Below are 8899 nucleotides of genomic sequence, written 5' to 3' on the forward strand. Positions count from 1 at the left end.
TATACAATAGGTCACAATCCTATAGATTTTTCTTTTTTTGGATCTCGTCTCCCAGTGCTATTGAGCGGGTATTTCCAGAACTTAGAATGATGAATGAGCATAAATATTTCCATGTCAGGATGGTATGTGACTTAGAGGGGTACTGCCTCTGAATCAGTTCAATTCAATGTACCCTTGTCATTTGTGTTGATAAAGGTTAAGTGTTTGGAAGATGCTGTTTTTCTCAGCAATATTTGTTTTTTTTAAATCAAGAAAGCATAGTACAAATAAGGTTTGTGCAGTACATAATAAATGTAACAAATGTACAATTCACATCTATGAAAGAGATGCACCCATATTACAATCTTGCTTTGGTTGCCTCCCTGCCCTGAACTACCCCTCCCAATTCCCATCTCCAAGCCATCAGTGCATTAGCAAAAAGGGTTAAACAGAACCTTTATCCCCACGGTGCTGCATTGGTATAGAGAAGCTGTATTTTCCTAACACATAAGTATGTTTACATGTCTGAGTTTGTAGAATTTTACTGGAGAATGCTGAAAGTCAGTTATGTGCAGAGGAAAGGAGAAAGGGATGAACCTTTAGTTTGCCTGAGAATTCTGAAAATATTCAAGCAAGGGTTCCCACACCTTTTGGAACTTCGTCCGAATTGAGAGTTGAATAATGGATCTTCTGAAGGTATAGACTGGACATGACGTCACTAAGCCACTGAGCATGGCTGGGTGGGGCAGCATCCCTCCACCTGAGCAAGACTGCGCACCTGGCCAAAAGAGAGGCAAAAGACAATAAGTGATGTTTAGTCAGACTTAGGGAAGCCTTGCCCCTTTTGCATTTGTCACAGCAGGAATTAACATCTACGTAAATGTGAGATAATTTAGTTTTAGACATAATGGGCCCTGTGTACGAACTTGAACTGTAACAAGCAGTGACGGGCACATAAAGAGGTTGAGTTAACTAACTTGAGAACTGAATCCCATACATCATCTGACAGTGAAAATTTTAAATCTTGCTCCCAGGCAGTTTTAATTTTGTCAAGGGGGGCTTGCCTCAGAACTGCTAGCTTGTCAGAAATAGTAGATAATAGACCTCTGCACAATGGATTCATGCAGAGAAGCATATCAACGACGTTTGTGTCGGGTGCCTCGGAAGTTTGATAACAAAGGGCTGATAAAATGTCTAATTTGCAAATGTCTGAAAAAATGAGTGTTGGGCAAGTTAAACTTTGCAGACAATTGTTCAAATTATGCAAAGCAGTTGTCTATAAAAAGCTCTTTTAAAGCGCCTGATGCTCTTTCTATACCAGTCTTGAAATGTCGGATCATGTATATAAGGCTGAAAGAGGTGATTATGTAGAATAGGACTTGAAAGAGAGAAGCCATAGACACCTTTCTGAACTGAACCCATACTCTCAGGGTGTGCCTGAGAACAGGATTAGCAATTGGTTTAGGTGTAAAAAAGGGGGTGCGGATCCAAGAAGGGCGGAAACAGAGAAATTCTTAATTAGAGTTCAGCTCCTTTGCCACCCACATTGGGCAGTCAGATTGGTTGTGGAAATGAGACCAAAAGATGATAGTGTATGTTAGCTGCCCAGTAATATAAGCAGAAATTGGGTAGAGGCATGCCCCCAACACTTTTAGATTTTTGAAGATGGACTTTATTCAGTCAGGGACGCTTTCCCTTCCATAAGTAGGATGATATGACTGAGTCTAGCGAGAGAAGACTTTAGGAATGAAAATTGGTATGGATTGAAAAAGGTAAAAAATTTAGGAAGGATGTTCATTTTGACGACATTAATTCGCAGCCCATCAGGGACATGGACGGGTGACCACTGTGCTTGGCTCTGTTTTGTATGATTTAACAAATTAATGAAATTTTCTTCTAAAAAATGCTTATAATTCCTTGTTACTGTGATGCCAAGGTAAGTAAATTGGTTATTCATTACCTTAAAAGAGAGGTTATGGAACTCTGAATCTTGTGCTTCTTCATTTATTGGAAAAAGTTCAGTCTTGTGAAAATTAAGTTTATATCCTGAAAACAGGCTAAATTTGTTAAGGAGTGACAGCATGGGGGGTAAGGAGGTGATCATGTTTGATATAAAAAGTAAAAAATCGTCAGCATAAAGGGACACAAATATAACAGTTTAATCCACGTGATGAAACTTGGTCCAAAATCAAATTTTTCTAAAACAGCAAAGAGGTAATTTCATTCCACAAAGTCAAATGCTTTCTCCACATCTAAGGAGATAATGCATTCAGGAATCCCAACTAAAGGTGAGTATAAGATATTTAAAAGATGGCATATGTTAAAAAAGGGAGGCGGTTTTTTTACAAAACCAGTTTGGTCTTCAGAAATAAGAGGGTAGGATGTTCTCCAATCTACAGGCCAGAACTTTAGCTAAGATTTTGACATCAATATTTAACAGAGAAATTGGCCTGTATGAGGAGCACTCTGTTGGATCTTTGCCTCTCTTCACTAGAAGAATGGTGCATGCTTCATTAAATGATGCTGGCAGTTTATCTTGTTTAAACAAATCAGATAAAACCAAGGTTAGTTGAGGTGAGAGCAGTTACGAAAATGATTTAAAGAATTCTACAGGGAACCCATTGGGTCCTGGAGATTTACCAGTCTGCAGTGACTAGATGGCTGAGGATATTTCCTCTAACGATATTGACTCATTAAGTCTCATTTTGAGATCAGGAGAGAGCGTAGGGATATTTAAGCTATTTAAAAAATTCGCAACCAAAATGTTACCATTTGGGGATTCAGAGGTGTAAAGTCGGAAGTAAAAGTTCCTGAATGTCATTGATTTCACAGTGATTCGAGGTGATGCTTCCATTTTCCATTCAAATTTTTGTGATGTGTTGTTTGGCTTTGAAGCCCCTAAATTGGTTGGCTAAAAATTTACCAGATTTGTCACCATGAATATAGAACCGGCTCTTGCTCAAGATTTGGCATTCAATTGGGTGAGTAGAAATATGGTCGGATTTAGTTCCACTCATTTTTTGTACAGCTCTGGATTTTTAATTTGAGCATATTGTTGGTCTATTTCTTTGATTGGCCAGGTTAAGTCATTCTTTATGGTCCTTTCTTTTCATATTCGCAATGTAGGAAATTTGACCCCTGAGGTATGCTTTCTGTTACGTATTCAGGCAACAATAAATATGAGTTCGGCAAGGGTTTTTTATAACAAACAACACGTTTATTAAACACAGAAAACAAACCCCCCAAAAGTAAACAAACACTAACCGGAAATCAACTGCGGTGCGGCAGCTCAAACAGTTCTTAAAGCAATATTGCAAAAACAGTTCTTTAAAGTGGTATTGTCAAAAGTTCGATATGCTCACAGTCTATTTAAAAGGAGAGACTTTATAAGATGATTTAAATTCTCTTTCACGTCGTTTTGCTTCGATCCCCAACGTCGAACTTTTCCCACAAAGAATTTTACGAAACGGAACGGCTTAAAGGCACTGACCTTTCCTTCCTCACTATCCTTAATCCTTTCTGGTAATCCCAGGGATTAACGCGAGAATAGTCAACGAAATCCTTCCAAATTAGGATCAAAGGTCGAACCCGTTTCACCGTAGAAAGCGATTCTCCTCGATCTTTAACTCCTGAACTTCGATCTTCACTCTCCACTGATTCTCAAACTAGCAGAATTGTAAAGAACCTGCTGGCAATGACCTTTTAAACTTTAGGCATTAGATAAAAACTTCATCCTTCAACTAAACTGCGTCATCACATTAAATCACGCAGTGGCACGAAGTCAACTTGGCAAATCCAGCCACGAACTGCCCCTCCACACAGGGTGGGGTCTTCCTTTTATAACCTGAAAAAAAACCTGTCACATGATCTCTACTGGCGGGAAAATGACATCACTCCACCATCACAAGACCATTACCTCAAGTTCAGTATAGCTTCAACCCCAATCACGTGACAAGGGTACCACTGTCATGTCACGAGTACGTAACATTTCAAAGTGTCCCAAACAACCAGGCTTGAGGTTTCAGGTGACATATTGGTATTAAGGAAAAAGATTTTCTGGTCCTCCATAAATTTTATAAAGTCATTGTCTGGCAGTAAGGTCGAATTTAAACGCCAATGCTTATTTATACGAGGAAGGCCAGAAAGAATTATAGACAGGACAACCAGAGCATGGTCTGATATCACTATGCTCTGATAAACACAGGAACAGCCCAATAGAAACAGCTGGTTATCAATTAGAAAGTAGTCAATTCTAGAAAAGGTGTGATGGACGTGTGAGAAGAAAGAATATTCTCTCTTATTTAGGTGGAGAAAGCTCCATACATCAGAGATGCCATAGTTAGAGAGAAAGGACTGAATTAATGACCCAGATTTGCTTAGTACTCTGGGAATAGGAGATGATTGATCCAGCACTGGATCTAACCAACAGTTGAAATCTCTGCTTAGTATGAGAGAGTATGAACCCAAATCAGGCAGCGCAGGAAAAAAAATGTTCAAAGTCCACATCACCCGAGTTAGGAGCATATGCGTTAGCCAACACTACCAGTGTGTTATATCATTTCTCCGAGACAATGACAGAACAGCCGCTTGTATCTGACATTTTGTTGTGGAGCTCAAAGGGAACATTTTGATTTCTGAGAATTGAGACCCCCCCTGGCTTTATCCTGAAAAGTGGAGTGAAAGTGCTGCCCTGCCCATTGTGACATAAGAAAGGAATTATCAGAACTGCAAATGCATGTTTCTTGTAGAAATGCAATTGCTGTGTTAAAGTGTTGGAGATATGAGAACACTTTCCTTCTTTTAACAGGATGGTTCAGCCCCTTGACGTTCCAGCTCACAAAATTTAACAGACTAACCATCCTCCTTTAAAAAGGATACAGGTTGATAGGCATAAGTGGTGTCAAGTTTTCGGATATCAGCTCTAAGGCAAAAGTGTAATACAAAGAGAAACAGGGCAGAAGTAAATCCTGTATAACAAGGACTTCTAAGGGTTCTTAAAACAAAACCAGCATTGGAGCACCCTCCCCCCACCCTCCAACCCATAACAAGACAGCTGCCAGAAAACGTTTGAGCAAGCTCTTAAGAACAATAATCATCCAACAGTACAACTTCCTGTCACGTGTAGTGTCTTCAACTCTGTTATGTCATTTAAAGGAAACAGTAAGCATTCAACACTCCTAAACTAACAATGTGCTTAGTGAGAGATAAAACAATTCCCTCAAGGTTTATTAGACATGGCTCAAAAAATTGAACCGTAAAACAGAACTGTAAACTGATATTTGAAATAAAAACAGACTTTACTCAGTGCTCTTCCCACAAAAGGTTGTAGAGTTCACTGAATTGGAGGTAAAAGGAAATACTCTCTCTCAGGAGCAGACTGAATGAGTATTATTCCACCTATCATGGCAGTCAGTACCTAACACGACCAAGTCAGACCAGAACTCACTGTCCAAGCACTGGAAACGTTACCTGGCAGAGGGTATAGGAGAAAATATTTTATGAAGAATCCAGTGCAGTGGGAGGCTATCAATGTATCTCTGTGCTTCATCTACCGAGCGTAGCCACTTCTTGTCACCTCTGGGAAGTGTAATGCAGAGCTGTGCAGGGTATAGGAGGGAAGGCCTGAGTCCTCGGTCGTATAGCTCCATCATTACTTCTCTGTACTTGGCTCGCAGGCTCAGAACTTAAGGAGAACAGTCCTCCACAACCCGAATCTGCTGGCCGCGGTATTCTAGCTTCCTTCTCTGCCAGGCCTCCCTAACCAGATCTTTAATCTGGTAGCGGTGAAGTCAAAGAATAACTGGGCGCGGTCTCTGTCGTAGGACTGGTTTAGCAGCTAGTGAACGGTGGGCTCTATCAATCTCCCTCAGGGATGGGAGCGTCTCCTTCCCAAAGATCTCACAAAGCAGACTGGAAAAAAATTCAGAAGGACACCTGCCTTCAATAGATTCGGGCAGCCCAGGATGCGTTGGGTCCGCCGTCTGCTCCAGGCCTCCAAGTTAGTAACTTTAGCCATTAGCTTGGTATTGTTTTCACGTAAGCTGGAGCAGATGTTTTCCAACTCACTGACGCGCTGGCTCAGGTCGTTCATAGCGAGCTCGAGAGAGGGTAAGCGATGGCCATGGTCCTCCACTTTGCTTTGGATTTGATCAGTTTCGTTTCCAGCAGGCTGGAAGATGATTTAAATTTGGCCGCTAATGCCACGTGGTGTTGGTCTAGTAGCGCTGAGATAGCCTCTACTGTCAGGACAGCCGCCGAGTCAGCTTTGTTCCCAGATTTAGTACTCTTTGAGGTCATTGTGGAGCGAGTAAAGTCGCAGGCAGGGGGAAGGGCAAAAAAGTCACAACAGTTTGGTATGAGAAAAGGGGGAAGGAGGAGTGTGAAAATAGAAAGTAGGATGGAGCGCATGTTCTCTGCAACTACTCCATTTGGCTGCCAACCGCAAGTCCTAGAAGATGCTGTTTGAGTAACTATTTTGTAGATGGTTCATACTCAAGCCATTGACCCTGTTCTCACTACAACTATCAGACAAGAGTATAGAGACCTTGGGTTGTACACCACCACGTTCAGGAAAAGTTATTACCCTACAACCATCAGGCTACAACTTGTTATCAGTATTATTTATATGCATAGTTCTTTTTTTGTACATATCGGACTTTATGTTTAGTGTTTTGTAAAATTATATTCTATTTTCCCCCCTATAAATGACTATTAAAAAATAAATCAAGGTAATATATGATAACATAAATTGTGTGCTAGAGGTGCAGGAAATGAATATTCAGAGTTGCTAATAGTATACCATTCAAACATAGTGCTTTGACCTGAATGTAAACAAGAAAAAGTCTGGAGTTGCTTGAAATCCAAGCACCACACACCAAATACTGGAGGAGTTCAGCAGGACAAAAGAGTAAACAATTGACATTTTTTTCTGAGACCCTTCATCAGGACTGGGGAAAAAAATCAGAAGTCAAAGCAAGGTGGGGAGGGGGTGAGCTCTCAACAAGGAACTCTAGAATTTAGAGTTTACTTATGTAGTCAAAATCTCTTGGTGAATTCTACCATACAATCAACCTTATTGTACATTACTGTATAGCCTTCTTGCTCTGACTTTTTTCCACCCCTCCTCCCACCTTTTTACTCTGACTTATTTTTTTCCAGTCGTGATGAAGACTATGGCCCAAAAACATCAACTGTGTATGCTTTTCCATAGATACTACCTGGCCTGCTGAGTTCCTCCAGCATTTTGTGTTTGTTGCTTTGTCCTGACTATGTTGAGTTTGATGATAGTTGTTGTTGCAGTCAGCCTGGTAAGTAGAGACTATTCTACCAGACTTCTGATTTGTTCCTTGAAGATTGAGGCAAAATCCTATATGGGTTTATTCAATAAACTTAGATTACATAGAGTCAGACTGAATATGTTGACAATGGTTATTGGAACGAAAAAACACAAATGGGAATACAGTAAATAGATCCTTCTAAGCGTGCAGGTTGTTACTAGTGACAAAGGGTTTCGGCCCAAAACGTTGACTGTATTTTTTTTTCCATAGATGCTGCCTGACCTGCTGAGTTCCTCCAGCATTTTTTGTATGTTGCTCAGATTTCCATCAGCTGCAGATTTTCTCTTGTTTGAGGTTCTGTAGGTGCTTGAGCCTCAGCTTTTCACAATCTCTGAAGTTTCACAAATGGGACCAAAGGTTATGTTTCTATACCAGGTCTTAGTGGGGGGGTTACGATCTACTGCTTGGACAATTTAAGCACCGATCCAGATAGGCTGGGGGCTCCTCTATCTGCAAAACTGAGACTGGCCCCGGCTGCTGTGGTTTGTGTCTGCGAACTTTGTGGCGATTTGATGAACTGGGCTGCTCCGGGGATTTGGATGTAAGGACTCAATTTTGTTCGGAATGCTGCTGTTGCTCACTTTTATTGTTTGCATGACTTGATTTTTTTTCTCCTCCTCTTGCTGCGCATTTGGGGTTGGTCTTTATTTTTTCAAGTTCTTCCAGGTTCTTTGCTTTGCAACTGCTTGTAAGCAAACAGATCTCTGTTGTATAATTTATACATTCTTTGAGCATAAATGTACTTTGAATACTTTGAAACAATAGAGGGAACTCTAAGCTTGCAGATAGTTATGGATAAAGATATGACTGGAGTGGGGTGGGGGGTGGACAGGGAGGGAGTGCTACTACCGTGTTAGGGAGTGACTGTGGGAAGTAAATTGAAAGCAGCTGTCATTGGGCAAGTTAACATCCAAGAGATGGAAGTCATTTAAACTGGTCAGATTTCACAAACCACCTGTTTATTTGAGGATGGCAGACAGGGATGGCAAGATTCAGGAAACTTAGATGATGAAGATAATATGATAGTGTATAAACTTGTACAGAGCACAGTAAAGATTTGCCAGATTGATTGCTGGAATGTTTGGTTTATCACACGAAGGAAGATTAACCAGAGTGTACCTGTAGTCTATAGATTTTAGACAGATGCTCTCATTGAAACATACTGAATTCTTACAAGAGATTCTGCAGATGCTGGATATCTTGAGAAGCACACACAAAATGCTGGAGGAACTCAGCAACTCATACAGCATGGAGAGATTGGTGTTTTGAGCCAAGCCCCTTCATCAGGACCAGAAAGGAAGGGGGCAAATGTCAGAATAAGGTGGGAGGAGGGGAAAAAACCAGTTGGTTGAGGTGTATTGAAGAAAGAAGTTGGGAGGTGAAAGATGGAAAAGGTCAACAGCTGAAGGAATCTGATAGGAAAGGACAGTTGGACCATGGAGGAAAGGGAAGGAGCATAACCATAGGGAGGTGATGGGCGGTTGAGGAGAACAGAAGGGGTGACAGGATAACCAAAATGAAGAGTGGCAAAATAGGAGGGGGAGGGGAGAAATGACCAAAAATGACTAAAACTAATGTTCATC

Source organism: Hypanus sabinus, chromosome 2 (assembly GCF_030144855.1).
Source record: "Hypanus sabinus isolate sHypSab1 chromosome 2, sHypSab1.hap1, whole genome shotgun sequence".
Lineage (NCBI taxonomy): Eukaryota > Metazoa > Chordata > Chondrichthyes > Myliobatiformes > Dasyatidae > Hypanus > Hypanus sabinus.